Source organism: Macaca mulatta, chromosome 11 (assembly GCF_049350105.2).
Source record: "Macaca mulatta isolate MMU2019108-1 chromosome 11, T2T-MMU8v2.0, whole genome shotgun sequence".
NCBI classification, from domain to species: domain Eukaryota; kingdom Metazoa; phylum Chordata; class Mammalia; order Primates; family Cercopithecidae; genus Macaca; species Macaca mulatta.
Genome location: NC_133416.1, coordinates 122,286,816 through 122,313,286, shown reverse-complemented (window position 1 = coordinate 122,313,286; position 26,471 = coordinate 122,286,816). Strand labels below are relative to the sequence as shown.

General features: G+C 40.6%; 1 long non-coding RNA gene across 1 annotated transcript; it reads right to left on the bottom strand.

The window, feature by feature from the left end:
* Nucleotides 1-1,340: 1,340 nt before the first annotated feature.
* LOC114670961 (uncharacterized) lies at nucleotides 1,341-26,143 on the bottom strand. The gene is made up of 6 exons (XR_013400717.1): nucleotides 25,772-26,143; nucleotides 23,295-23,448; nucleotides 22,951-23,018; nucleotides 20,754-20,885; nucleotides 6,000-6,360; nucleotides 1,341-4,416 (listed from the first exon to the last, which is right to left on the bottom strand). It is a non-coding gene; the product is annotated as an uncharacterized LOC114670961 (long non-coding RNA).
* Nucleotides 26,144-26,471: the final 328 nt, after the last annotated feature.

The window sequence follows — 26,471 nt, the reverse complement described above, 5'->3', positions numbered from 1 at the left end:
CTCACACCTGTAATCCCAGTAGTTTGGGAGGTCAAGGTGAGTGGATCACTTGAGGTCAGGAGTTCGAGATCAGCCTGGCCAACACGGCAAAACTCCTCCTCTACTAAAAACACACAAATTAGCTGTCTGTAGTCCCAGTTTACTTGGGAGGCTGAGGCAGGAGAATTGCTTGAACCTGGGACGCAGAGGTTGCAGTGAGCAGAGATCACACCACTGCACTCCAGTCTGAGCAACAGAGTGAGAATCCGTCTAAAAAACAAAACAAACAAACAAACAAACAAACAAAACCCTCTAATTAATAACCAAACTTTACATCTTAAGTAACTAAAAAAATAAGAACAAACTTTATTAAAAACTAGATGAAGAAGAGGAATAATGGCAGGAAGAAAACAAAAGAAGAGATAAAAGAGACTAGGAAAACAATGAAGAGAATTAACAAAACCAAAAGTTAGTTCTTTGGAAAGATTTACAACATTGACAAATCTTTAGCTATACTGACCAAAAAAACAAAAAACAAACAAACAAACAAAAACAAAAAAAACTAAAAGATGCAAATAACTAAAATCAGAAATAAAAGTGTAGACATTACTATTCACCTTACAGAAATAAAAAGGCTCATAGAGAATACTATGAACAATATGCCAACAAATAGTATGCCAACAAATTACATAACCTACGTGAAGTATGATAATCCCTAGAAACACACAAATTACCAAAACTGACTGAAGAGGAAATAGAAAATCTGAACAAACCTGTAACACAACAAGAAAAGAGATTAAATTAGTTAAAAAAAAGATTACGTCTTCACCTGTGAATTCTGCCAAATGCTTAAAGAAGAATTAACACCAATTCTTTTGAATCTTTTTCAAAAAAAAGAAGAGAATGAAATACATCCTGATTTATTCTATGAAAGTAATATTGCCCTGATATCAAAGCTAGACAAAGATGTCATTACACACCAATTAATGCAGATGCAAAAATCCGTAACAAAATACCAGCAGACAAAATTCAACAGCTTATTAAAAGGTTTATGCACCATGACCAAATGGAATTTACCCCAGGAATCCAAGGATGGTTCAACATAAGAAAGTTAACCAAATGTAACGCAACATTTTAATAGAACAAAGAAAAAGCACGTAATCATCTCAATCAAGCCAGAAAAAGCATTTAACAAAATCCAATACTCTTTGATAATTTGAAAAAATACTCACAAAATTAGGAATGGAAGGGAATTTCCTTAAATTGAGAAAAAACACTTATGAAAACCCCAAAGTTAGCATCATAGAGAATTATGAAAGACTGAAAACTTTCTTCTAAAATCAAGAATAAGGCAAGGGTTCCCACTTTCATCACTGCCATTTAATGTTGCATGAGAAATTCTAGCCAGAGCAATTAAGCAATAAAATAAGTAAATAATTTGAATAGACATTTCTCTGAGTAAGATATACAAATGGCCAATAAACACATGAAAAGATGCTCAGTATCATTACTCGTTAGGGAAATGCAAATAAAAAAACACAATGAGATACCACTTCACCCCCACTAGGATAGATACAATTTTTTTAAAAGGAGAATAACAAGTGTTGATGAGCATTACATTGTTGATAGGAGTGTACAATGATGCAGTCATTATGGAAAACAGTTTTGCAGTTCCTCAAAATGTTAAACATAGAATTAACACACAGTCCAGCAATTCTACTCATAGGTATATTCCGAGAAGAAATGAAAACAGGTACTGAAACAAATTATTGCACAGATTATCGTATCATAACAGCACTATCCACATTAGCCAAAAGGTGGAAGCAAGCAAAAGCTAATTTTATGTTACGTAAATTTTATGCCTCTGGGTAAGTGTGTGTGTGTGCATGTATGCATATGGATGTGCATGTGTGTTTCAGAAAAAAGTTTTAAAAGGTTAAGTCTTGTTGCACATTTTATTTTTCTAAAGACAGGAAATATTAAAACTTGTTAAACTTGGTAAGAATGTTTTCCAGGCAAAATGGCTCAAATTTGGAAATGATAATATTAATTTGGATGCCAAAGAATGCAAATAGTAGTTATTTGGAAAGTTCCCCTCAGTGCGGAACCAGTAAGAAACTAGGACAATTGTCAACAAATTATTTCTGTTTTTCAATCTTCAGTTTGATCTCTAGGAAACCAAAATACCCATTTATCCAGAAACAGCTGATAATTTTCTAAATGGCATCTGGTGGTGGGATAGACAAACTAAGCTAAGGTCAAGGACTCCATGGGTTGTGATGTAAAGTGGTTATTTCAGCATAAATCTCCAGGTGGAACAACTTGTTTTCTCACCAACAATCTCCTTTGCTTTTAAATCACAATACTAGTAATAGTAATAGCATCAAGCACAGCAAACTTGTATGAACTGTTTTCAGACACTGAGATAAGAAACATTGCATATATTGCATAACGGAGCACTCTCAAAGAGTTGAAATTATGCCCGTTTCACTGATGGAGAAACTGCTCTCAGAGAGGCAGTTTTAAACCAAGATTTAATCTCTACATTCTAAAGAGAAAATCAAATTTACCAACAAGCATTACAAATGAATATAATGAGTTTCTCCCATGAACTCTGCAAAAATGCAAGCAATTGTACTGCAATCTGACAATCCACTCACCCCTGCTTTTCTGATATTGTTGAAGGGAAAAACATCCTTTGTCCTGGAGCTTCACCATTCAATACAGTAGCTTTTAGCCATCTGTGGCTACTTACATTTAAAATAATTAAAATCAAAAAATAAAAATTCAGTTCCTCAATTTCACTACCCATATTCCAAGTGCTCAACGTCAAATATGACTAATGTCTATCGTATTGGTCAGCTTAGCTATAGGACATCTTCATCATGACAAAAAGTTTTAGTGGACAGCGTTGTACAGAAACGCTATGCCACCAAATTTCTGATGCTAGACTGACAATCTTGTGGCTCTTCTCTTCTGATTACCTTCCCACATTTTGGCAAACAAAGTGTGTGAACATGCAAGTGTGTCTGCATATCATGCTTCAAAGAGCTGAACTAACAAACTGAGCTTGTCCATAGCAGCTCTGAGCAGGCATGGCACAAATACTCCTGGCCAAGTTGATTTATCTTGATGTTTGGTTGAATTCCTCACATTTTGGTTCTCTTTGGTAACCTTTTCACCCCGTTCTTTTTTAAGGTAGCTGGCTGTTATAATTCATCATGAACGCATCTCACTCCAGGCCTGGCTCCCCTGACAGAAGGAACAGCCGGTCTTCAAAAGGTCAAAGGCAATTTTCTCCTTTCGTCTTTCTCAGTTTCCAGCATAGATTTGTCACTCTGAGAAAGCATGAATTCTGGATTTGATGTACTTTAATTGATTTCACCCTCAACAAGTCAGACTGTCCATCAGCTCTCTCCTTGGGCTTCCCTGAACTTTGCTTAAGGCTAAGGTTTTCATCCGTCTCTGGAACCAAGCTGTCACCAAGCAATTTACTCCCCTTACCAACTCTTCAGGACCCATCTCGTTTTCATTCCTGTAACTCTCCAGAGAAAGAGGAAGAGATATGCAGGAGAGATGGTAGAAGTGAAAATGAAGGCAGAAAAAAAGAATGGATAATGGATGGAAAATCCTTTTCCTTTATTGCCTTTTTTGGTGAATTTGTCAGATTGTTTTCTACAAATTGTTAATGGGGTGAGATCAGGGAGAAAAATGGGTGGGTGGATGAATGAATGGATGGATGCTTTGATAAATTGATGGGGGGGGTGTACAAATAGACACACAGATAAATGTATAAATAAATGAAAGAATACCAGGCACAATCACAAATAACTTGATTCATTAACAGATCTTAAAGTTTTTTATAGATTACTCTGCATCTGCCAGAAACAGTTTTAGGTGCTGGAAGGATGAGAAAACATATGAAGTCCCTGTCACCAAAGAGCTCACACTCCAAAAAGAAAGGAGGGCATGCAACAATAAGAAATTGCAGGATAGATTATATTAAGGATATTTAAAATACTGTGAGAACAAAGGGGGAAGAGTGAGTCTCAGAGACACCTCATGGAAACCCAGTAAATAATGAGTTTTAAATGAATAAATTAATGTATGTCAAAGTATTTTCTGGGAGGGGAAACCCAAGTTGCTTATTCAAGACTATTCCTAGGTCAAATTATAAAGCATAATATGTGGGTGCCCCTGAGTTCTCTCTGTTTTCCCGTTACTCATGTGAACAGCATAAGCTCATGTAAATTTGTATCTTCCTTCATGAAGAAACATTTAGGAATAAAGGCACCAGGTATGATGGTGCACACTTTTAGCTCCAGTTGCTTGGGAGGATGAGGCAGGAGGATTGCTTGAGCCCAGGAGTTGGAGGCTGTAATGAGCTCTGATCGCGCCACTGAACTCCAGCTTGGGTGTCAAAGTGAGACCTTGTCTCTGAAAACATAAAAAATAAAAATAAAAGGAGTAAGGGATTAATTAGATCTATTACATCTCCCAGGCATTTGTGTATTTTGAGAAGGTTTCCTAGACTAAGATTCCTCGTAGTAAATAACTTAGTCATATATTCCATTTAGCCTTCGATTTTATCTCCAGGAAACTAAAACACCCAGTTATCTAGAAATAGCTGATAAGTTTCTAAATGATATGAGGTGGTGGGATTGACAAACCAAGCCAACGTCAAGGACTCCGTGGGTTGTGATGTAAAGTGGTTGTTTCGGCATAAATCTCCAGGTGGGCCACCTTGTTTTCTCACCAACAAAGCCTGGTATGTAATTGTTGGTTTGTGTCATGATGGAAAGAATGTCCACCACCTTCTTTCTGAAGCCTGGAGAAGACATTTGTAAAACCTGGGTGCTGTCCGTGGTTCTAAGGGCGTTCCGGCATGTTATGGATTTCTAGTATGAAGAACACAAAGAACACCCAGTATGATAATGATCTCTTGTACGAAGTTCTTCTAAAGGAACTATTTTAGATTGGCTACCAAAAGTTCCATAAGGGATAATGACTTTGAGTGTGAAGATAACCTTACTGAAGAGAAACGTTAAGACTTTAATCCTGAGTTCAAATCCTACCTTGGTCACTTCTCTGAGCTGTTTTGTCTTCTATCAAATTCTACTTTATATAATTATTGAAGGAATTGCCTGAAATAATGAGAGGAAGTAGAGGATAATAGTAAGGCTGGGCGACAATGCACGTCCATTCTGATTGCCACACTTTGTGACCTTTCTCCTTCTGTGTGTCGGTTTCTTCAATAATAAAATGTGGTTGGGATAATAGTAGTACATATTTCACAGAGTTATTATGTGAGAATCAAACAACTTAACTTATGTGGAGTAACTTGGAATAATGCTTAGGACATAATAAGAACGCATTAAATGCTTGTTGTCGTTTGCTATTATTAGATCATTTCCACATCATGGGTTATCATGAGTCTGGACCCTTTGTTAAGAAAATCCAGCTTTATCAACAATATTTATTCTTTCAGTTATTCTTTCATTCATTCACCCAATTCAGAAAATAGGTACCCAAGATTCACTCTCTTTCTAATCTTCCCAACTACCAATTACAGAGTCAAACGTTTATATGGCAGGATTCCTCGACAAACACTCAAACTGGATTAAAAGCTGAATGTTGTTATTTAAGGTTAAAGTTATTTAAGAACCCTTCCAACTTTATTTTTATAAATTGAATTGAACTGAATTGAGTGTGCTAACTCCATTGGTGCAGCATCTTTGAGCTTCCTTTGGTTCTGCTGATATTTTTGTTCTTGAATTATTCTAACGGATCCCATTTTTAGTGAGATTTTGAGAATGTTAAAATGAAACAGCACATAAAGTATAATTTCAGTTTCTTCCATCTGGGCCAGAAACACAATAGGTGTGTGGCAATTATAAGTGAAGGCAGCAATAAATACATGCATGAATAATGTGAAATTATTTTAGCTTCTATATCTGTTTTTGTTTGTTATTAATTTTAAGATATCAGAAGCAGAAGAGCAGTAGGGGTGAATAACTCACCAAAATTCCAAGTTGGCTTTTAAAAAGTTTGTGAGGGGGTACTAAATAGTAATGTACCCTAAGCTCTCCTTTATTGACTTCTTTATTTCCTGGGCCTCCAATTCAGGGATTAATCCATCCAATTTATTTGCTTTAGCCTCAGAAAGCAGTCCCACTTTCCACAAGGACAAAGGCTTAGAGCTGCTAGAATGAATGGCTCTGGTTAATTGATGTATCCAAAGTCTGTCTGTACATCAGCCACTCCATCTGTCTGCCTTTGCTTAAAAAGGCGCCTTCCTTAACTCACGCTTTTTGTATTTTTCCATGAACTAGTTCTACATTTTGGGAGAAGGAGCCTGGTTGAACAGTTCCATCTTCTTTCCTGTTTCAAAAAGAAAAAGAAAAACAATCATCCTGATCTGTCAATTTGAATAGAAGTGTACTTTAACAAGATCCTAGGAGCTTATTTTCTGCCCCATAGCAAGGTACTCATTGTGTAAGTTCCTGCACTTGTGGATTCTGTGAGGTGCTGACATGAAGTCACAGTCTAGAAACCGGTGGCAGTTTTTAAAATGTGTCTTAATATTGGCTGCCTAGATACTTTTTAAAGCAGATTTATGCTGCATTTTAAAAATCCATTATGCTACATTATGAGCTTATTGTCCATCCAGATAATATTGATCAATTTTAGACTTCCAAAATCTGCATGTATAATTGTCCCATGCAATCAAAATTGTTTATGTGTGTAGTATTTTGAGACATTTATAAAATTATAAATCGGAATTATTTATATATGCCACAATATATTTGATTATGTTGAATGCCCAATTTATATCACCATTCATTGTCATTTTTTCCTCTATTTCATAATCTTGGCCAGTGACTTTACTTTTCTCTATAGAAGATACTTCTCAGACCACTCAAAATTACTGTCTTTGACAGATTATTTTAAAGTAGCACATCTTATGTGGTATGTTCATAAACAGTAGAGTTTGTTCATTATTTAAAAATTTGGCATTAAAAGAGACTAAAGAAAAAAATTAAAGTCAACCTTAATTGCGTCTCTTAGAGATAGCCACTGTTATTTTTGTCAATTTTATTTTAATTTTTGTCAAAATTATTTTGGTCTGTATGTGTGTATATGTTGCATGTATATGTTGTTTGTGTGTGTGTATTTAGGTGTTGAATGCCCGCCAGTTAAGATCATATTACCTTTGCAGTTTTATATCCATCATTTTTCCCACTCAACTTTATATCATGTGCAATTTATTCTTTTAAATATTTTTCCAAAACACAAAACTTTTAATAACTACAAAGTATTCCAGCCTATAAATGAGATGTAATTAAGTTAATCATTGCTAATTTTTGACACACAGGTATTTTGCAATTGTTTGCTGGTGTGAATAAAGCTATGACAGATATCTGTATGCTCTAAGTCACTTTGCTGATTGAGTTCTTATATTTAAGTTCTAGAAAAAGAATTTAAGACTTTGATACCCATGTTGTCAAATTCCTGCAGCATCTCTATGATAAAAATTATCTTCTACTCTGTAGTTGATTGAATTATTAGCTTAGATTTTAACTGTGTTCCTCTATCTATGCCCCTTGCCATCTAACTTTGCAGTTAAGTGTACACACTAAATGCACTTCCTCATCCACTGACTTTCACATCCATGTGAAATAAGTCACATGAAATAAGCCATGTGACTTATTTCAGCCAATGGGATGGTAACAGATGTGACATAAACAAGGACTTGAAATGTGCTTGCACCATATGGCTTGTCTTCTTCTACCTCCACAATCTTTATGAGAAGTGCATGTCCTAGATAGATCATTGGTCCCAAAAGGACTGTAGATGTACAGAGCAGAGCTAGCCAACTGGATTGAGGACATAAAACTTGATGCAAAAGCTATTCAGTTAAGCTTAGATCAACCCACTTCCAGGCAATCTGCAGATACATATGAGCAAGCCCAGGTGAGATCAGTAGAACTGCCTCTAAGGAATTCGCAGATATGGGAGAAATCAATGCTTATTGTTATATGGCACTGGGATTTGGTGATGGTTACGCAGCAATAACTAACAGATATACCCTTAGTAATTTAATGAGAAATTTCATTCTTCATTTAATAACAAACAAATGATGGCAATACAACATAGTGGTTAATAAAAGAGTCTTGGGAGCTATCTGGACCTAAGCTTGAATGACCTTAGGCATATTGCCTCCCGAAGTGCTGGGATTACAGGCATAAGCCATCACTCTTAGCACAAGAAAATAAATGATCAGTTACTGAGAATTTTCAGGAATAAAATAAAAAGAAGGATGTAGTTCACAGTGATAAGATGATAAGATAATGAGATTGAGTGGTCACGAAAAACCTATGTTCTCTTAGAACTATCGTTCTCTATGTTTATTGGGTCTCCATTATTTTTAAAAATCTGATGGATTCTATGGACTCTCTCTCCAGAAGAAAAAGAAAAACAAAACAAAACAAACAAACAAAAAAACATATACACAGGCACACAGGGCTCACAGGCATTGCTTATATTTTCTTGAATCTCTGCTTTAGACACTCATTTAAGTCCTATCTTTGGCCATGACATCCTGGTAGCAAAAGCAGAAGTAAGAAATATTCACTTCTGTATTGTCTTAGAACAAATTGTCAAAGCATACCACTTCTCTGACTTGGAAAAAACAATTGTCTGAACTCTCAATAGCTGGTGTCTGCATGTTTTGACAGAGGCACTATGTCATATCGTCTCTGGCAGAGGTAGCTTGCTATGTAGCAGAATTCTTGCTGCCTCTATGATAGTTTAAAGTTGGGATTGGGAAGCCACTCTCCACACAATGACTATATTTCCCAGCCTATTCCCATTTCCTTCTTAGTGGTACAGTGATGGGACTAATTCTTGCCAATGAAATGTGAGCAGACGCCGTGTATGACACTTTCAGACCAAATCTTTTAAGAAGCCTTCATCTTGCTATGGTTTCACTTCATGCCAGCTGAATGCCGGTGATTATCAGAATCAAGGGAAAGGTGAAACCACACGATAGAGGAAATCTGGATTCTGAAATCACTACATGAAGGAAAATTACTCACCAACTAGAAACGTTCACATATTTTACATGAGCGACAAGTAAACTGAAATGGTGTTAAGTCACCAACATTTGCTATTACCCCTAAATGATATTTCCTAAAGTGTGATCCCTGAAACAGCAGCATCAACATCACCAGGGAGCTTGTAAGAAATGCAAATTCTCAGGACCCACTCCAGAAGAACAAAGTCAGAAACTCTGGAGGGGTGGGAGGGACCAGAAATCTGTGTTCTAATTGGCTCTCCAGGTGACTGGGAACCACTGCTCTAAATACGTAATACAGTGTCTACGAATGGGGTTTATAAAATCTGATTTCCTTGGTTCAGATCTTGGCCCAACCACTTATGAGCTATGTGATCTTGGGCATGCTACTTAACTTCTAGTGTCTCAGTATGTTGCTAGGTATGGATACCTAAGGGTAGATCACAACAGTATCTAACTCCCAGGCTTTGACATGAGCATTAAAGGAGATCATCCATGTGGAGGGCTTACAACAGTGTCTGATGCACAGTAAGTGCTTAGAAAACTTTAACTGTAGTGTTTATCAAACTGACAGCCAAGTCTCAACCCCAAAGTTTGCATTAAATGGACTTTTCATTTACCCCCTCTGCTTAACGCTAGTCCCGGGCATGCTTGAACCATGGACACATCTGTCCTGGCAGGCATTCATTCCATCAGAAAATGATTATGGAGGTCCTTTCATGTGCCAGACATCATGCTAGGATCCAGACCTGCAAGGGAAAACAAGGCAGACTGGATCTCTGCCTGGTGATAGGCCTCTGACCTGGCCAACCTCACTGTGGCCAGACAAGCAAGGACAGTGAACAAACAGGTGGCTGAACTGGGCCCTGAGGGAGTAAGACCAACACATTTTTTTCATTGTGCAAACTTCTGGCTGATTTTCTTTTTTCACCCATGCGAGAAGATGCCCTTGCTTTTTCCAACAGCCGCCCTGCATGCAGACTAATCTTTGAATCTATGTCCTCTAAGCTGCTTTAAAATATGATGCTCAGTGGTTAATCCAAAGGCTGTAGAAAGAGCCCTGATGCCAGGTGTAAGCATATTTTTAAAGAAGAGGGGATACTTTCAAAACTAGCACCTGGGGCCAGCCAAGTAAATTCCTCAATGAAAAATGCATGAACAAATAGAAGGCTGGATGCCTCCACTTTGATTCTTACTCAACTCTGATTGGTCACAGGTTTGGCAGTTTTGTTTCATTGACCAAATGATACCTGTCACCCCCTCATGAGGACTTGCACCTGCCCTTAAATGAACCAAAGCTGCCAGCTCCCCTCAGCCCCTTTGAATGCTCTTTATCAGCTTTAATTCTTAAAGCCCTAGAATTTGTCAGCTTAGATTCCCCACAGTTCGATGGGCAAAGGGATGTGTGCTCCAAGCAGCCTGCCAACTTCACCATCACAGCTGCAACTCTCCACAGACACTTTGCTGTGGAAATGCAAAGAATTTTACAAAAGAGTCACCCTAACCTCACATAGTCTGTGAACTCCAGTCCCTCCTGTTCTTTCCTGTTCTTTCACAGGAGATCCAATTTCTCTCTGACTCAATCTTTGCCAGGGCACAAGGTCAACTGGCTGGCTTCTTATACTCCTATGGTCCCAGATGTATAGAGTGGGCAAGAAATGAAAAAAATTAAACAAAATCTATGCCCATAGCAGACATCAATAATCAATTACAGGACTTTTATACCTTGCCTAGATCCATCCTCCAAATTTGTGAGTGCTCCAGACAACCATCACTAATTAATCTTGGTGGTTATTTAGACCTATTTGCCATTACAATCTAGACTAGCCCTTATACGGAAAATAAAACAATAAAAGCAAGAAAGGAGAATGACTTATCCATCTTCAAACAGCATGTGTGAGTCAAAATTTAGATTAGAATTCAAGTGTTCCTAACTTCCAGTCTTGTGCCCTTCCTTATGCCAAGAGTCCATCAGGCCCCTTGAAATATCTGGAGATCCACTCCACCTCTCCAGATTAAACAGTCCTAAATAAATGACCCATGAAATGTCCTTGGGTTCAACTTTCATCTCCCACCAGTGTGCAAGATAAATGGTGTATTAGTCAGCTATTGTAGTAATGCTGCATAACAAACCATCCCACAAATCCAGTGACTAATAGCTACAAGCATTTATTCTCACATTCATGGGTCTGCAATCAACTGTGGCTCAGCTGATGTGGGCTTGACTTGGCTCCATGACTCCACATGTACTGCATGTGTGTTTATTCTGGAGTCTTGGATAAAAGGGCAGTGACTACCTGAGTCATGCCTTTATCATCATGGATTAAGAAAGCTCAAAACCTGAACCAAAACATGCAAGCATGTTTAAGGACTCATGCATACATCATGCCCTCTAACACTGCATTGACCAAAGCAAGTCATATGACCAAGCCCAAACTTAGCAGCATGCAGAAAATCTCTGCCTACATTAGGAGAGGGAGGAAGTGGATATTTGCTAAACAGTAATATATATTTTTTAAAACATGGCTTTTAAAATTATCAAGAAACCTTTCAGGGAGGGCTTCAGGGGACTTTTTTTTCACAGTGAGATTATACCAGGCACTCACTAGAGAAAGTTGATAAGCTGCTGAGCACCAGACTTAATCTCTGAGAAAGTTAAATCATGTATTGTGTTAATATTGGCTCTCTGGTTTTATTGCTGATTCCCCCACTTTAAGGGAAGCCTAACATGAAAATTCTCACTCCATGTAAGACAGATCATGAATATTTTAATGGCCAGAAAGTGAACTCCTCAAGAGTCACCTTTATGTCTTCCTTAATGCTACTTTACCACTCCTGGTGTTTTGAAAATATATGGGTGTTCTGAAAGAACATGTTAAATAAATGATAAAATCATGGTGGTTAAGAGTATGGGTTTGGGAGAAAGAGTAAGCCAGATTCAAAGTTAAAGCCATCACTTACTGGCTGAGTATAATTGGTCACTTGTCTAACCTTTCTAATCCTGTTTCTGCCTCTGTGAGTTGGGGGTAGCCATATCTATCTTGCTGGGTACCTATTAAGTAACATAATGTAAGCAAAATGCCTGGTCCACTCTAGGCTGTCAATATATTCTAGCTCATATTTTAATTCATTCTTTATTAAAACTATCTTAAATCACTGAGTTCCTCTGATGCAGTAGCCAATAGTGTCACTAATCTAATATTTCTAATTCTTTTCTTTTCAGGTACCTAGGAGAATTGTACTTCTTGTCCTCTTTTGAGGATATGCATACCCATGTACTTTGCTTTGGCCACTGAAATATGAACAGAAGGGACCTGTGTCACTTTGGAACAGAAACTTTAAGAGCCATGATCCATGATTTCCATGTTCATTTCCCACTGCTGTGGTGACTATGAAAACATTTGTCAAGATGAACTCTGTATCAGCCTGGATCTCTGAGAGACTTCATGGAGCAGAAATCCTCCAGCCTACATGCATAGTGTATGTAGCATGAGAAAGAAATAAACTCATGTTAAACCACTGAGATTTGGAGGGTGGTTCTTACTGCAGCATAACTCAGCCACTGTGCCTGATATACTTGGTATTATTAAATATGGTCTACTTACAGAATATTATGGATTAGATTTTCAGAAAGATTTATGTTGCAACTAAACCAGCTATACCTGCCAGTATACCAGTACTTCCCCATATCTACAGAGTAGACCTCTTAAGTCACAGAAGTTCAAGATTTAGAAAGAAATAAAGAACACTCTAATTTATACAACTAAAGCCTCAGGAAGAGAAGGGGTGGAGCTGGTCTCACAGACCACTGTGTCTAGGAACTGAAATCCTATTCTCTTTTTTCCTTTACTTCTTCACTCTGCTTCTCTCTGCATGCTGCCTTCTTGTGTCTTCCTGAACTCTGACCTTCTCCAGGCAATGAGAAAGTGGCCGAGTGGCCATAGGTGCTCTGGGCTCATGCACCATTAGCTTCAAGATCCTAGGACCATGTTTCCCAAAGTGTGTCTCAAAGACCATCTTGGATGTGAATTACATGTGCATATATTCCAGCTCCCCTCCAACTTTACCATACTGATTCAGAATTTTTAGTGGTTTGGCCTGGGAATTTGTATCTTACCATGTTTATCAAGTGATCCATAACCAAAGTTGCATACCTAATCTAGTAAAGGACCATCAAAAGTCTGGCAGGAGTGGTGGAGTGACAACATGGGCAGGCCCACTAGGCTTACAGGGTTACAGGGTTAGGGTGAAGGAGACACACAGTCCCCAAAGTTGGGAGTCAGGAGAAGGGATGCATGAAGCGTACACACAACCATGGAAAGAAATTGTGAGCCCAGACAGCGCTCCAGTCCAGTTCTTCTATAATTGGGAAAATACTCTGAAACCTAGTCTACCTGAAGACATAAAGCAGAAAAAAACAAATCTTCCTCTCCTTTAAAGCCATTAGCAAGTTTCAACTTCTAAAAAGTGGGCCGGGCACGGTGGCTCACACCTGTAATTCCAGCACTTTGGGAGGCTGAGGTGTGTGGATCATCCGAGGTCAGGAATTTGAGACCAGCTTGGCCAACATGGCGAAACCCCATCTCTACTAAAAATACAAAAATTAGCCGGGCATGGTAGCACGCCTGTAATACCAGCTACTTGAGAGGCTGAGGCAGGAGAATCGCTTGAACCCAGGAGGCAGGGGTTGCAGTGAGCCGAGATTGCACCGCTGCACTCCACCATGGGTGACAGAGGGAGACTCTGTCTCAAAAACAAACAAAAAAAGTGCATTATGAGGAGGAATTATTAGTTCTTGAGCACCTATTCCACGCTAAGTACCCCTTGACACTCTGCAGAGAATGCCAGTGTTTGGCTAACACAGCACCCATTCTCTACCTCTCCTCTTTCCCATGCCTGCAATTCTAGGGGGCGCAATGTCAAATTCCTCCTTTATCAGCTTCTCTTGCAACCATAAGTTATCAAGAATTGTCATGATGTGACCTGAACAACATCATGGCCAATGACACGTCAGTGAAAGTTACTGAGAGCTTCCAGGAAAGACTTTATTTTCCTTAAAAAAAAAAAAAAAAAAAAAATCTGACATTTCTCCCATCCTTTACCCTGAAGGTGGACATGATTTCTGGAGGTGAAGCAGGCACTTTACAACCATGAGGTAAAGGCTAGGAGTATCTTAGAGACATTCCTCTGATATTATTCTGCCATAAACCCATCCCAGCAGGTGCTGACCTCCAGATTCCTTATTGTATGAGATAATTAAGTGTCTTTATGGCGTTAGTCACTGTCAAATTTCCTTTTTCTTGCAAATGAATGAATTCCCATCAGATGCATTTCCTGATTTATTCCTCATAATAACATAGGCATTATCATTCTCACTTTTTGAGTAAGGAAACTGAGGTTAGTCAGAGAAGCAGGTCATTTCTTTAAGATCACAAATCAAAGAAGCAGTGGGACTAGAATTCCAAACCAGATCTAGGTGACTCAAGGGCTCCTTATAAGACGCCTGCCTACCTGGATGGCTACACATTTTCTTTTCTATTTTTCTTGTCCTGCCTCTTAAAACTATCATGTAATTACATTTTTTTTTTTTTTTGAGGCGGAATCTCACTCTGTCTCCCAGGTTGTAGTGCAGTGGTGTGATCTCAGCTCACTGCACGCTCTGCCTCCCGGGTTCATGCCATTCTCCTGCCTCAGCCTCCCGAGGAGCTGGGACTACAGGTGCCCACCACCTCGCCCGGCTAATTTTGTATGTTTTTTTTTAGTAGAGATGGGGTTTCACCGTGTTAGCCAGGATGGTCTCGATCTCCTGACCTCATGATCCGCCCGCCTCAGCCTCCCAAAGTGCTGGGATCGCAGGTGTGAGCCACCGCGCCTGGCTGTAATTACATTTTTTATGTAATTACTAACATACCAGGAGAACAACAAGTACAGTGCCTGAGACACAGAAGATAATCTGACCACGTTCAAATAAGTGTTCATTATTTGAGGTTTATTAAGTAAAGGTAGGAGACTTACATCAAAGACTGAGGACAAGGAAGGGTGGATTCAATATTTTGAATTATTTATTCATGAAGTGACGAATCCTCGCCCGTTCTACTAGTATACTTAGCTATTGCTACGTAACATACAACCCCAAAACTTAGTGACTTAAAGTGATAACCATGTATTATTAAAAGTAATTGCAAAAACCTCAACTGCTTTTGCACCAACCCTAATAATGTCTCCTGAGTCTAGGAGATGGCTGGATGGTTGTGTTTATCTTGGCTGAGCTCAGTTGATTTAGGCAGGGCTTATTTTTGTGCCTATGGTCAGCTGGGGGAGTTAGCTGGGGATTTAGAATGGCCTTGGTTGAGACACGAGTTTCTCATATGCTTTGCTTAGGCTGGTCCATGTTAGTTCATGAATGGATGGCAGGGATTCAAGAGTGAGCAGAGTAAGCAGAAATCTGTTAGTGCTTTTGAAGCCCTGGTTTGTATCGCACCTGCCAAGGGCCAAGCAAGTTACATGGCCAAACTCAGAATCAAGGCGTGGGGTAAAAAACTTTGCCCTGGGTGGGTGTGGTGGCTCACGACTATAATCCCAGCACTTTGGGAGGCCAAGGTGGGCGGATCACCTTAGATCAGGAGTTCAAGACCAGCCTGGTCAACATGGTGAAACCCTGTCTCTACTAAAAACACAAAAATTAACCGGGCGTGGTAGCGGGTGCCTGTAATCCCAGTTACTCAGAGACTGAGGCAGAAGAATTGCTTGAACCCGGGAGGCGGAGGTTGCAGTGAGCCAAGATCGTGCCACTATACTCCAACTTTGGCAACAGAATAAGATTCCATCTCCATTTAAAAAAAAGAAAAAAAAGAAAAAATAAAGTATCTAAATGGGAGAAGAGTTAGGGACATCACAGCAATAAATCTCCCATAAATCCCATGATGGATAAGTAAGAAGTAGCTACGTCTATGACCTAGGCCTGAATAACTGCTGGTCTTCCTTGGAGAGGTGAAACAGCTGAGCATGAAAGTGAGGAGCTATTCCCTAAGCAGCCCAGTAGGGTAGGAGAAAGAAGGGTTGTGCCTTAGAAGACCTGAATTTTGAGTCCTGGTTCTGTCATACACTTTCTCTACGTGACCTTAAGGAGAGAGACCACTTCCCTTTCCTGGTTTGGAGTTTCTCTACCTAGAAAACGATAGAGACAAACTTTCAGAGGCCAACGACTAGAGGCCCACAGGCTAGATCTAGCCTATGCATTTGTTTTGTTTGGCTTGCCCAGTATTCTAGTTTTAATTGAGCCAACATTTAAAAGTTACAATGTTTCAGATAGAAATCTGGATTTCTGACCGATATGGTTTGGATTTGTGTCCCTACCCAAATCTCACATCGCATTGTAATCCCCAATGTTGGAGAAGAGGCCTGATGGGAAGCGATTGGATCATGGGGGTGGTTTTCCCCCTTGCTGTTCTCATGATAGTGAGTGAGTTCTCACGAGATCTGGTTGTTTAAAAGTGTGTAGCACCTACCCCTTTGCTCTCTCTTTCTCCTGCTCTGGCCATGTGAAGACATGCCTGCTTCCCTCTTAACCTTCTGCCATGATTGTGAGTTTCCTGAGACCTCCCAGCCATGGTTCCTGTACAGCCTGTGGAACTGTGACCCAGTTAAACCTCTTTTCTTTATAAATTACCCAGTTTCAGGTATTTCATTAGAGCTGTGTAAGAACAAAACAATACACTGACTTTGCTCAAAAATCCTGAAAGATTCAGCAAAGTTGGGTCAACATTCCACTACGGCAACAATGGATGCAGCTGAGCTGTGGATCCTTATCTGGGATATGCATTGCTTTTCACTATCTGACCTGCTACAATCTCACTTAGTCCATATTGTCTCCTAAACACTAAGATTTTTCTTACAATTGACTGAACTCACTCATTTAAATTCACCTTTTGTCACTGTAGACATTTGAATTGGGTTTCCTGGAACAAATAGTGTGATAGCTGGACTCTGTGAGTCCATGGCATTGTTTTTTTGGTGCTCAATTTCACAGGTCAATACAGAAATTCTCCCATCAGTGCTCTCTGATTTTAGGCCAGTGGATCTTAACCCTATGGGAACTCAAATCCTTTTGAAATTCTGATGACATCTATGGGCAGAAAAGTGCTCATATAAGCACACACATGTTTGAACACATACACACACACACATAGACAATATCACATAGTGCTTTGTCTGTCAACCTCCATTATCATAGAAGATGCAATTTGTCTGTCCTGCAATCTATGGTGAACCTCAAGTTCTCCATCAAAGTATTCCCACCATAGTCCTGTCTAGACAATTTTCAGATCTATTTAGGACTAATAGATCTAGACAATTTTCAGATCTATTTAGGACTCCAGAAAAGCATCTTCCCCCAACAAATTTCTTATAGTCAGAGGTCACCGTCTGTTCCCAGTTCCCTCCCCATTTCCCATTCACTCTTCCAAAGAACAGAGAGGAAAACAAGCAAGTTATAGCCAAGTGACCCACGCTGAGAAAAGAGCAGAAGTCAGCAGGGCCCTGACCTTCCTGTGTAGGTAACAAATTGGATACCATGTTTGCACCAAGCCCTGGAGGGAGGGAAGGAAGGGGGGAAGTAGGGAGGAGGAGGGCAGTGTGGGATGGAGGTGGGGTTACAGGGTCAGCAGACTTGGCTTTATGCATCCACACAGCAACTCCATCCACCTCTTCCCAGGAAGCAGCCACTGCTGCAGGGCATGCAGAGGGTAGCAGCTGGAGGTCAGCAGAGGCCAATGCATGCACACACAAGGGTGTGTTTGTGTGCTTGAGTGTGCGTGTCCATTCCCAGCCAAGGGCAGGGAAAGCTACTGAGTTGAATTCTTTTCAGAGATCTCCAAGGACTTTCTGACCCAATCCCCACTTATTAAACATATAATTACTTTCTTTTTTTCTTTTCCCGCATTGCCAGAGGACAGTGTAGTTTGGCCTTTAGGTGCATAGTTTCTGGAGCTAAACTCCCTGAGTTCAAGTCCCACCTGGACCACTTAATAGCTGTGTGAATTTGGAGGGTAACTTAACCCCTAGTTGCCTCAGTTTCTCATTTCAAAAGAAAGGGAGATAGTAACAATGACTTCCTCAAATATTTGTGAAACCTTAGTAAGTTAATATGCATAAAATGCTAATAAGCACAAACTATAATTATTCATTCAGCAGACACATATAGAGGAGCCTATATATGATGTATTAATTTTCTTGAACATCTATTCTGTGCAAAGCAATGTTCATTTTATGTAAATTATATTAATTTTCCCCCAGAACCCTGGCACAACAGATGCATTTAATTCCCATTTTACAGATGAGGAAACTGAGGTTCAGGGAAGTTGGGTCCCTTGCCCAGGTTTATCCCACTAATGAATGATGGAAACAGTCAGGTCCATCGCATTTCAAAGCCCCGACTCCTAATCAATTCACTGTGATCTTCAATTTGCTTTTGTATTCAAAACCCCCAGGTCAACGTTTGACCTATTAAGTGAATGAACCAATGGTGGGTTCTGCCATTCTCCCTTTCTTTGCTCTTTCCACTTTAGTCTTTGTCCAGAGGCAGCCGTGAGGAAGTCATGCACTTCTTGGATATGCACATCTCTTTTCTCTTTCCTGCTCCTTGATACTGTTCCATCAGTCTTCATCTTCCCCACTCAACTGCCGTCCATCTCTCCTACCAGTTCCTCCTCGGAAGTAAGGCCCCAAATATTTCCCTGGCGCTGGAGGAAACTCATTCTTTCTGGTTTAATTCGCCCCGTCTGGCCTTAATTGCTTTGCCCTGTTGTGAGAGGAGACCTCCCATGGTGACGGCCCCGAGGATGGGTTGGGGGGTGGGACGGTGGAGGAGGAAATCAGGGTGAGCTGTTGAGTGGAGAGTGGATTAGTCCAAGACCAATGGGGCAACGGAAGTTGGGGATCTCGGAGCCTGTGGCTCCAGACCCACCCTTGGTTGTGACGTTTACGACTGAACTTGGGCAGGAGCATGTGTCTGGGGGCTGTGCCGGCCTCCCTGGCCCCTACCTTGAGTGTTTGGTCCTGCAGCTCATTAAGCAGTGACACTTAGCACATCATCAAACTGCTTTACAGGCACAGCCCACACAGCTCCTGGCCTCTGGAGTCTGCAGGTAGTGGGGGGATGCTGACCTCCCAGCAACTGGAGCTGGGACTGGATGGACACACAAGGGGATCAAAAGACCTCATGGGAAAAACAGACCAAGAACTGCATTAGGGCACCAGGACCCCTGACCTTTCACCCCCAGATATAAGACTAAGGTGCATCGGAAACAGGGGTTCTGGGTGTGGTGTCATGGAAAAAACATGGCATTTGATGTCCTGTGAACAAGGCTCAAATCCTGGATTTGTCACTTCCCAGCAACTGTGAAACACAAGCAAGGTTTTTACCTTCTCTGACCCTCTGTTTCCTCATTAAGGCCAATAGAGGGCTGTTGCTAGAAATACTCAGATGAGACATATGACATGCTTAACCCAGAGCAGGCAATAAATGGTGATTATTTGAATTACCTACTCCAACTTTCCCACTTTCTGAAGATTGAAGAGATCAATGGGATCAGGCTGACAACCATTTGTTTTACCCCTATCCTCCCTCCCACCTCCGTGCCCCTTTTTTGGTGTGTGAGTTCTGCGCTTGGAGCTCTGAAAGTAAACATTGCCTTTTAATGTCAGAAAAAAATCACAATAAGAAAAGCAACAATAAAAATAAAGTAGCTTCAGGTTAACAAGTGTCTACTGTGATCCAGGTGCATTCTCATTCCAGATAGATAGATAGATAGATAGATAGATAGATAGACAGATAGAGATAGATAGATACATACATACATACATACATAGAATCCCATTATGTTTTCACAACTCTGTGAAGCATCTACAATAATTATTTCCATTTTACAGAGGAGGAAACTGAGGCTCAGAAGGACTAAGTCATTTGTCTCATGTCTCATGAGTAAAGCTATAATGTAAACTCAAATTTTTGACTCTGAGTTTTTATTCCTTCCAACGTTAGAATGGTGGGAGGGAAGAACAGCATGCCCTTAAAAGGGGTGGGAGGGAAGAACAGCATGTCGGAGACCCCTGGCAGATCAGGGGGTGCTTCTGGTCCATGTCCCCTGTCCTGGGTTCTTGGAGGTCCATTTGCAGACACCCTAACTTCCAACCATCCTTCAGAAGCCTCAAATATATTCCTAAATCTTCTTGAAACAGCCCTGGCCATGAAGAGCCTGCTTTCATGGTTGATGCGCAGTGATGAGGCAGGGTTAATACTTCATTAGGTCATGGTGCCATTTTGCATTTTATGGATATTCGGTAACACAAGCAACAACAAACTCACAAGTTCCTGGGCCTCACTTTCTCTGGGGGTGCAGGCCCAGGATGAGGGACCCCTGAATCTGGGCATGAGATAAAAGCCTATGCCTGACTCTCATGAATGTGTGGAGATGAGGCTCCGGGACTTTGGGATAGTGGCCCCTCCCTCCCTCCCACTTCTGTGCCCCTTTTTTGGTGTGTAAGTAAGTTCCGGGCTTGAAGCTCTGACATTAAACAATCCTCTTGGCCTGCCTGAAAGGTGAGTGTATTTTGTAGAGATCCTGTATTCATTTACTGGTCTGCCACAACAAATTACCACAAACTGGGTGGCTTACACAACAGAAATATGTTGTCTCACCAGTCTGGAGTCTAGAAGTCCAAGATCGAGGTGTCACTAGGGCTGGTTCCTTCTGAGGCTGTGAGAGAAGATCTGTTCCATGCCTCCCCTCTCGCTTCTGGTCATTTGCTGGCAATCTTTTGCATTCCTTAGCTATATTAAGTTGGTGCAAAAGTAATGAAAATAATTGTGATGTCTGCCATTACTTTCAAAAGAAAAACTGTGATAACTTCTCCAACAACCTAATAGAAGTATTGCCCCAATCTCTGCCTTCATCTTCCCATGATGTTGTCCTACGTGTGTGTCCATCTCAAAATTTCTCCTTCTTATAATGACACGGGTCATACTGGATTCAGGCCCTTCCTCATGATCTCATTTTAACTTGATTCCCAAATAAGGTCACATTCCGAGGTGCTGGAGGATTAGGACGCTGACCTAGGAATTTTTCAGGGACACAATTCCATCCATAATAGTTCAGAAACAGAAACAGGACTCACTCTTTGGTCAGTCTGATGAAGTCCATGGACCCAGTTCCTCAAGTAAATTCACAGGAACATATGCATTTAAAAATGTTATATGATTTTTAAAAGTTCATGGACTTTCTGAAACACGAGGTCTAGGACCACCAGGTTAGACCTCTGGTAACTTGCCAAGATACAAATACGTCATGAAGTCCATGACAGCAAGGTGGGGAATGTGGTGAGCTAGGTAAGGTCTGGAAAATAAGATGGTAAGTTCAGTTTGGAACATACTGAGTTGAAAGTGCAAGATGAATATGTTGCTTGGCACCAGTACAATATCCAGTTCCAAACTGTCAGCTTGGAAGGGAGTATAGGACTTAATATTGAGTCCTTTATTCTTTGTTTCTCTCCTCCTTTGTTTCTCAAAGGCTTCTCATATAGCCAATACATGCTAGGCTCTGTGCAATATATGCTGGGCATGTTAAAAACAGTGAGAGCATATGTATCCTCAAAGAACTCACAGACTAATGTGAGAGTCAGCGGTGGGGAAGGATGGAGAGACCCCTGTTATGTATCATGACAGGCATTGTAACAGAAGACAGTGGACCAGAGATGATGTGTTTTACGGTGTGAATGTGTGCTGGACAGTGATTTAGGGAGGATTCTCTGCAGGAAAAAATAAGTGAAAAGTCAATGCTGCAGAGAAGTGAGGAGGATATTGGTCTTCCTATTTCTAGCAACAGCTCTTCCCTATTTTTGGTCTACATGATTCTGGTCAAACTAACTGCACCTTGAAGTCAGAAGATGATATGTAGTCCAAGGCTGGTCAATGAGAGCGTCAGATCCTCCCAAGACTAGTGATTGGTGCAGGGATGAAAAAGCGTTCCAAATCAGACCAATTGGAGCAAGTGAAACTGAATTTTGGCACTCTTGTGTGACCTTTTGGCAACAGAAACTCTCCCCTTTTCTATGAATGCAAATGAGAGACTCTGAGGCTGGAACTACCTAGTTTCTCGCCAGCAAAAGGAGACAGCCTGTCAAGGAACAGATAAAACCAAAGGAAGGCAGAGTAGGTGGATGGACCACCCTGTATGAGACCTGGAAACAGAAAACAAGCTAGTCCCTGGGCTTTTAAGTTATGTGAACATATGCATGTAGGTAAATTTATATAGGTATTTAGGAGTATGTGTATATATTACAATGTGTGTGTGTGTGTGTGTGTGTGTGTGTTTATTTATATACATATGCACTTACCTATCTGTATGGATAGCTGTAACTTTATGGTAGGTAACACACACACACAAACCCTTATACGTGCACACACACACACACATATGCACATAGGGTAAGTAAGTGCATATGTACCAAGGAGGGGTAGGTATTAATTGCCTTAACTGGTTGAAAGTTCAAGTTTAGACTAACTTCAGGCATAGTTGGATCCAAGTACTAAAGAAGCATTTGCAGGCCTTGGTCTGTAGTGCTTTATCATTGGTTCTTCTTTCCTCAACTTTGGCTCTACTCTTAGGCAGGACTGCCCTTATGATGGTGCATCAACTGCCTGTAGTTCCCAGTTTACATCCAATTCAGCAACCCCAGTGAAAACAGAATATTTCCCCACCTCAAACAATTTTAGGAGAAGTTATGTTAGTATACATATGTACATATACATATGTATATATACAGGTAGGTAAATGCATATGTATATTAACACAACTTTAATCAAATTTTCTGCCACTTGTTATCAAAACAGTTCTTACCAATGTGACAGTTTCATCCAAGAGGGCCACATCTGAGTTAGAGCATAGAGGTCCCTGTGGAAGGGCATCTGTGCCAAAGAAAAAGCTGAGTAAGGAATGGGAGCATTATTTAGGTTGATCATATACAGACAGAAGAACCAAACTAGTCAAAGGATAACATTTGAAATAATGCTTGCACAAATGTGCCATGAAATATGGAAAGATCCTTGAAGAAGGTAGAATGGGGTTCACCTTCAACCAAATGATTCCAGCTGAAGGTAGTGTTGCAGTGTCCTTGTACAGCTGAAGACTTGTGGAGCCCAGACAGATTAAGTTAATTGTTAAATGCCTTACTATTAACTAACCAATAAGAACAAATCCCAGGTCTTCTACTGAAATTGTTTGAGGTGTGGCAATATTCTGTTTTCACTGGGGTTGCTGAATTGGATATAAGCTGGGAGCTACTGGCAGTCAACACACCATCACAAGGGCAGCCCTTCCTGAGAACAGAGCCAAAGCCTAGGAAAGAACCAATGATAAAGTGTTACAGACCAAGTCCTGCTATTGCTTCTTTAGCCCCTGGATCCAGCTATGCCTGAAGCCAGCCCAAACTTGAACTTTCAATCAGTTAAGGCAATTAATACCTACCTCTCCTTGCTACATGCTGTGATTGATCTACTGTCTCTTTGGCAGTCAGTTTACATGCTGAAAGTCCTTTAGAAACTCTGTGGCTGTACTAATGCCTGTAATTTTGTCTGAGGGTCCCTTCTGCAGCCCCTGGACTAGAAATATTCTTGTCATCATGTAAAAGAAAAGCCAGATGCAACAGAGACTTAAAAAGCTAAGCATAGAAAGACACATATTGCATGTTCCCATTCATATGTGGGAGCCAAAACAGTGGAAACTCATGGAGGTAGAGCATAGAATGACAGATACCAGAGGCTGGGAAGGGTGTGGCCATAGGGGTAAGGGATAAAGAGAGGTCGGTTAATGGGAACAAACACATACTTAGATAGAAAGAATAAGTGCTAATGTTTGATAGCAGAGTAAGGTGACTACAGTTAACAACAGCGTATTGTATATTTCAAAATAGCTAGAAAAGAGGGCTTGAAATGTTCTTAGTGCATAGAAATGACAAATACACAAGGTGATGATGGATGCCCTAAATACCCTGACCTGATCATGACACAATCATGCATGTAACAAAATATCACAGGTACCACATAAATGTACACAAAAACTACGTAACAGTTAAAAAGCAAAAAAGACAGCAACAGCCCTCAACTAATTATTGCAGGAATTGAATAAATAACTTCCCCAGTTCCCTTGGCCCTCAACTGAGATAACTCGCTGTCAGCCAGCAATTCCCAGGGAGTAACGCTCCAGTTTCCCTCACTACGACTGGCTTGATAATGATGCCCTTTCTTGACTTTCTTCTCTTTCCTGCCTCATTTTCCACTCCTTTGCCATGATCTCCTGGGATCAGCTCCCACATAAATTACACTTACCTCCTTGTCTCAGGCTCTGCTTCGTGGGGAATCCGAAATAAAACTCACATACCATTTTTGTCAGTCTTAGGTCAGTGAAACTTGTGTTTCTACATCTTACAGCCAACAGAGTCCCGACTAATGCACCAGATTACGAGAGAAATGTCCACAAGCCCTGGAAGTTACTAGAACTATGCTCCATTGATGGAGATGTCAACATCCTTATCATAAAGAAATTTCTCCATCCCAGGGAGAAGCAGAGCAGGCACCTTTGATCCTCAATACTTAGCAGAAGTGCCACAGTCTTCCCTGAGGAAGAGGGCTTGGGGCATTAACAGAGAAAAGAGAGGTGCCTGGATCATTCCACTGAGTGTCTCCTCATCCCATGAAGAGCAGAAACCCTGGATCTTCTTCTAAAAGGTCCCATGTTCTTTTCTCATAAATGTTGCAAGCTCCCTGCTCCATATATTGCCGTTAATAAATTATACCCCACCTCTCTTTTAAGGCTCTTTTGTTATAACTCAGGCTCCCAGTTCCATTAACTCTCCATTACTTGAACACTTCATTATGACATTTTTTTGCAAGCGGAGAGCATGGCTGCTGACACCCTCAGCCAGGCAGGAGGCAGAGATCAAAATGGGCCATTAAGTTCCTGTGGCCAATGCACAATTTTTTTTCCAGAGTCTATTTTCTGCTGCTTTTAAAATAATGGACTCAAATGTTTCTCTTCTCTAGCAAACTCATCTGTAGCATGCCAAGGACAGAGCTCGAGACAGAAAGGTTAGAGTGGCCTGAAATGCAACTGTTTCCTCACATTCTTAATTTTTCCCTAGCAGGGAGGAAGGTTTAATCCTACTTAAGGCAAAGCTGTTCTTTTGGGTTATTGGCTGAAATTCACAATGCTGGCCATTGTGAATCATGCTTTAAAGCCCTAAGCAGTGGTCACAAATGTATGATCCTGAGATGTTGATGAGGGAATGCAGCCCTTGGAAGTCTGGGAAAGATAACTCTTCAAGTGTCTTCCAAAGCCCAAGTGCTCAATGCTATGCTTTCAATATGCCATCTTCTATTCTTGTTTCTGATGGCTTCCTCTGGGAACATAAGCTAAACAATGGGGAATAAAGCAATTTGCAAAATATAAAAGGAAAGACAACATAGGCACATGACATTTATACGTGCTTCATACATAAAATGCACATTCAATAGATATGCATCTACATAGCCAGCATATGTGGCTGTGGACTTCATATGCATGACATCATTTCATCCTCCCATGAACCCAGGAAATTAAGAATTAATATTATATTCATTTCTCAGAAGAAGAGACAAAGTCACAGAGAGGATAAATTACTCACCCAAGCCCACACAGGTGTTAAGTATTACAGTCTGGTTGTGGCTTTGATCAGTCTACTCCAAGAACACATGTTTGTAAAAATATTGCTCAGCTGTGGCTGGGTGCGGTGGCTCACGCCTGTAATCCCAGCAATTTGGGAGGCCGAGGTAGGTGGATCACGAGGTCAGGAGATTGAGACCATCCTGGCTAACACAGTGAAACCCCGTCTCTACTAAAAATACAAAAAATTAGCTGAATATGGTGGCGGGCATCTGTAGTCCCAGCTACTCTGGAGGCTGAGGCAGGAGAATGGCATGAACCCAGGAGGCGGAACTTGCAGTGAGCCAAGATCGTGCCACTGCACTCCAATCTGGGCGACAGAGTGAGACTCCATCTAAAAAAAAAAAAAAAAAATGCTCAGCTCCTTCTTAAATTTTCAATTAAACTGAAACACACATGGGCACATGGACATGTTCACTACACTCATCATGCACATACCCAGATATCATACACCCATGCCAACAGGAGAGTGGGTACACTTCACCTTCAGCTTGGCTGCAATGCTCTCAACCTAATAACATAAAAATCAGTCCTTTTATTTGGACAAGGCCTGACTGTTTACAAAGCACTTTCACATACATTAACTCATCAGCATTGAATTTGCTGACAGGGCTAAGACAAGAAATGGACAAGGGAAGAGTAATACATCATTGACCAAAATA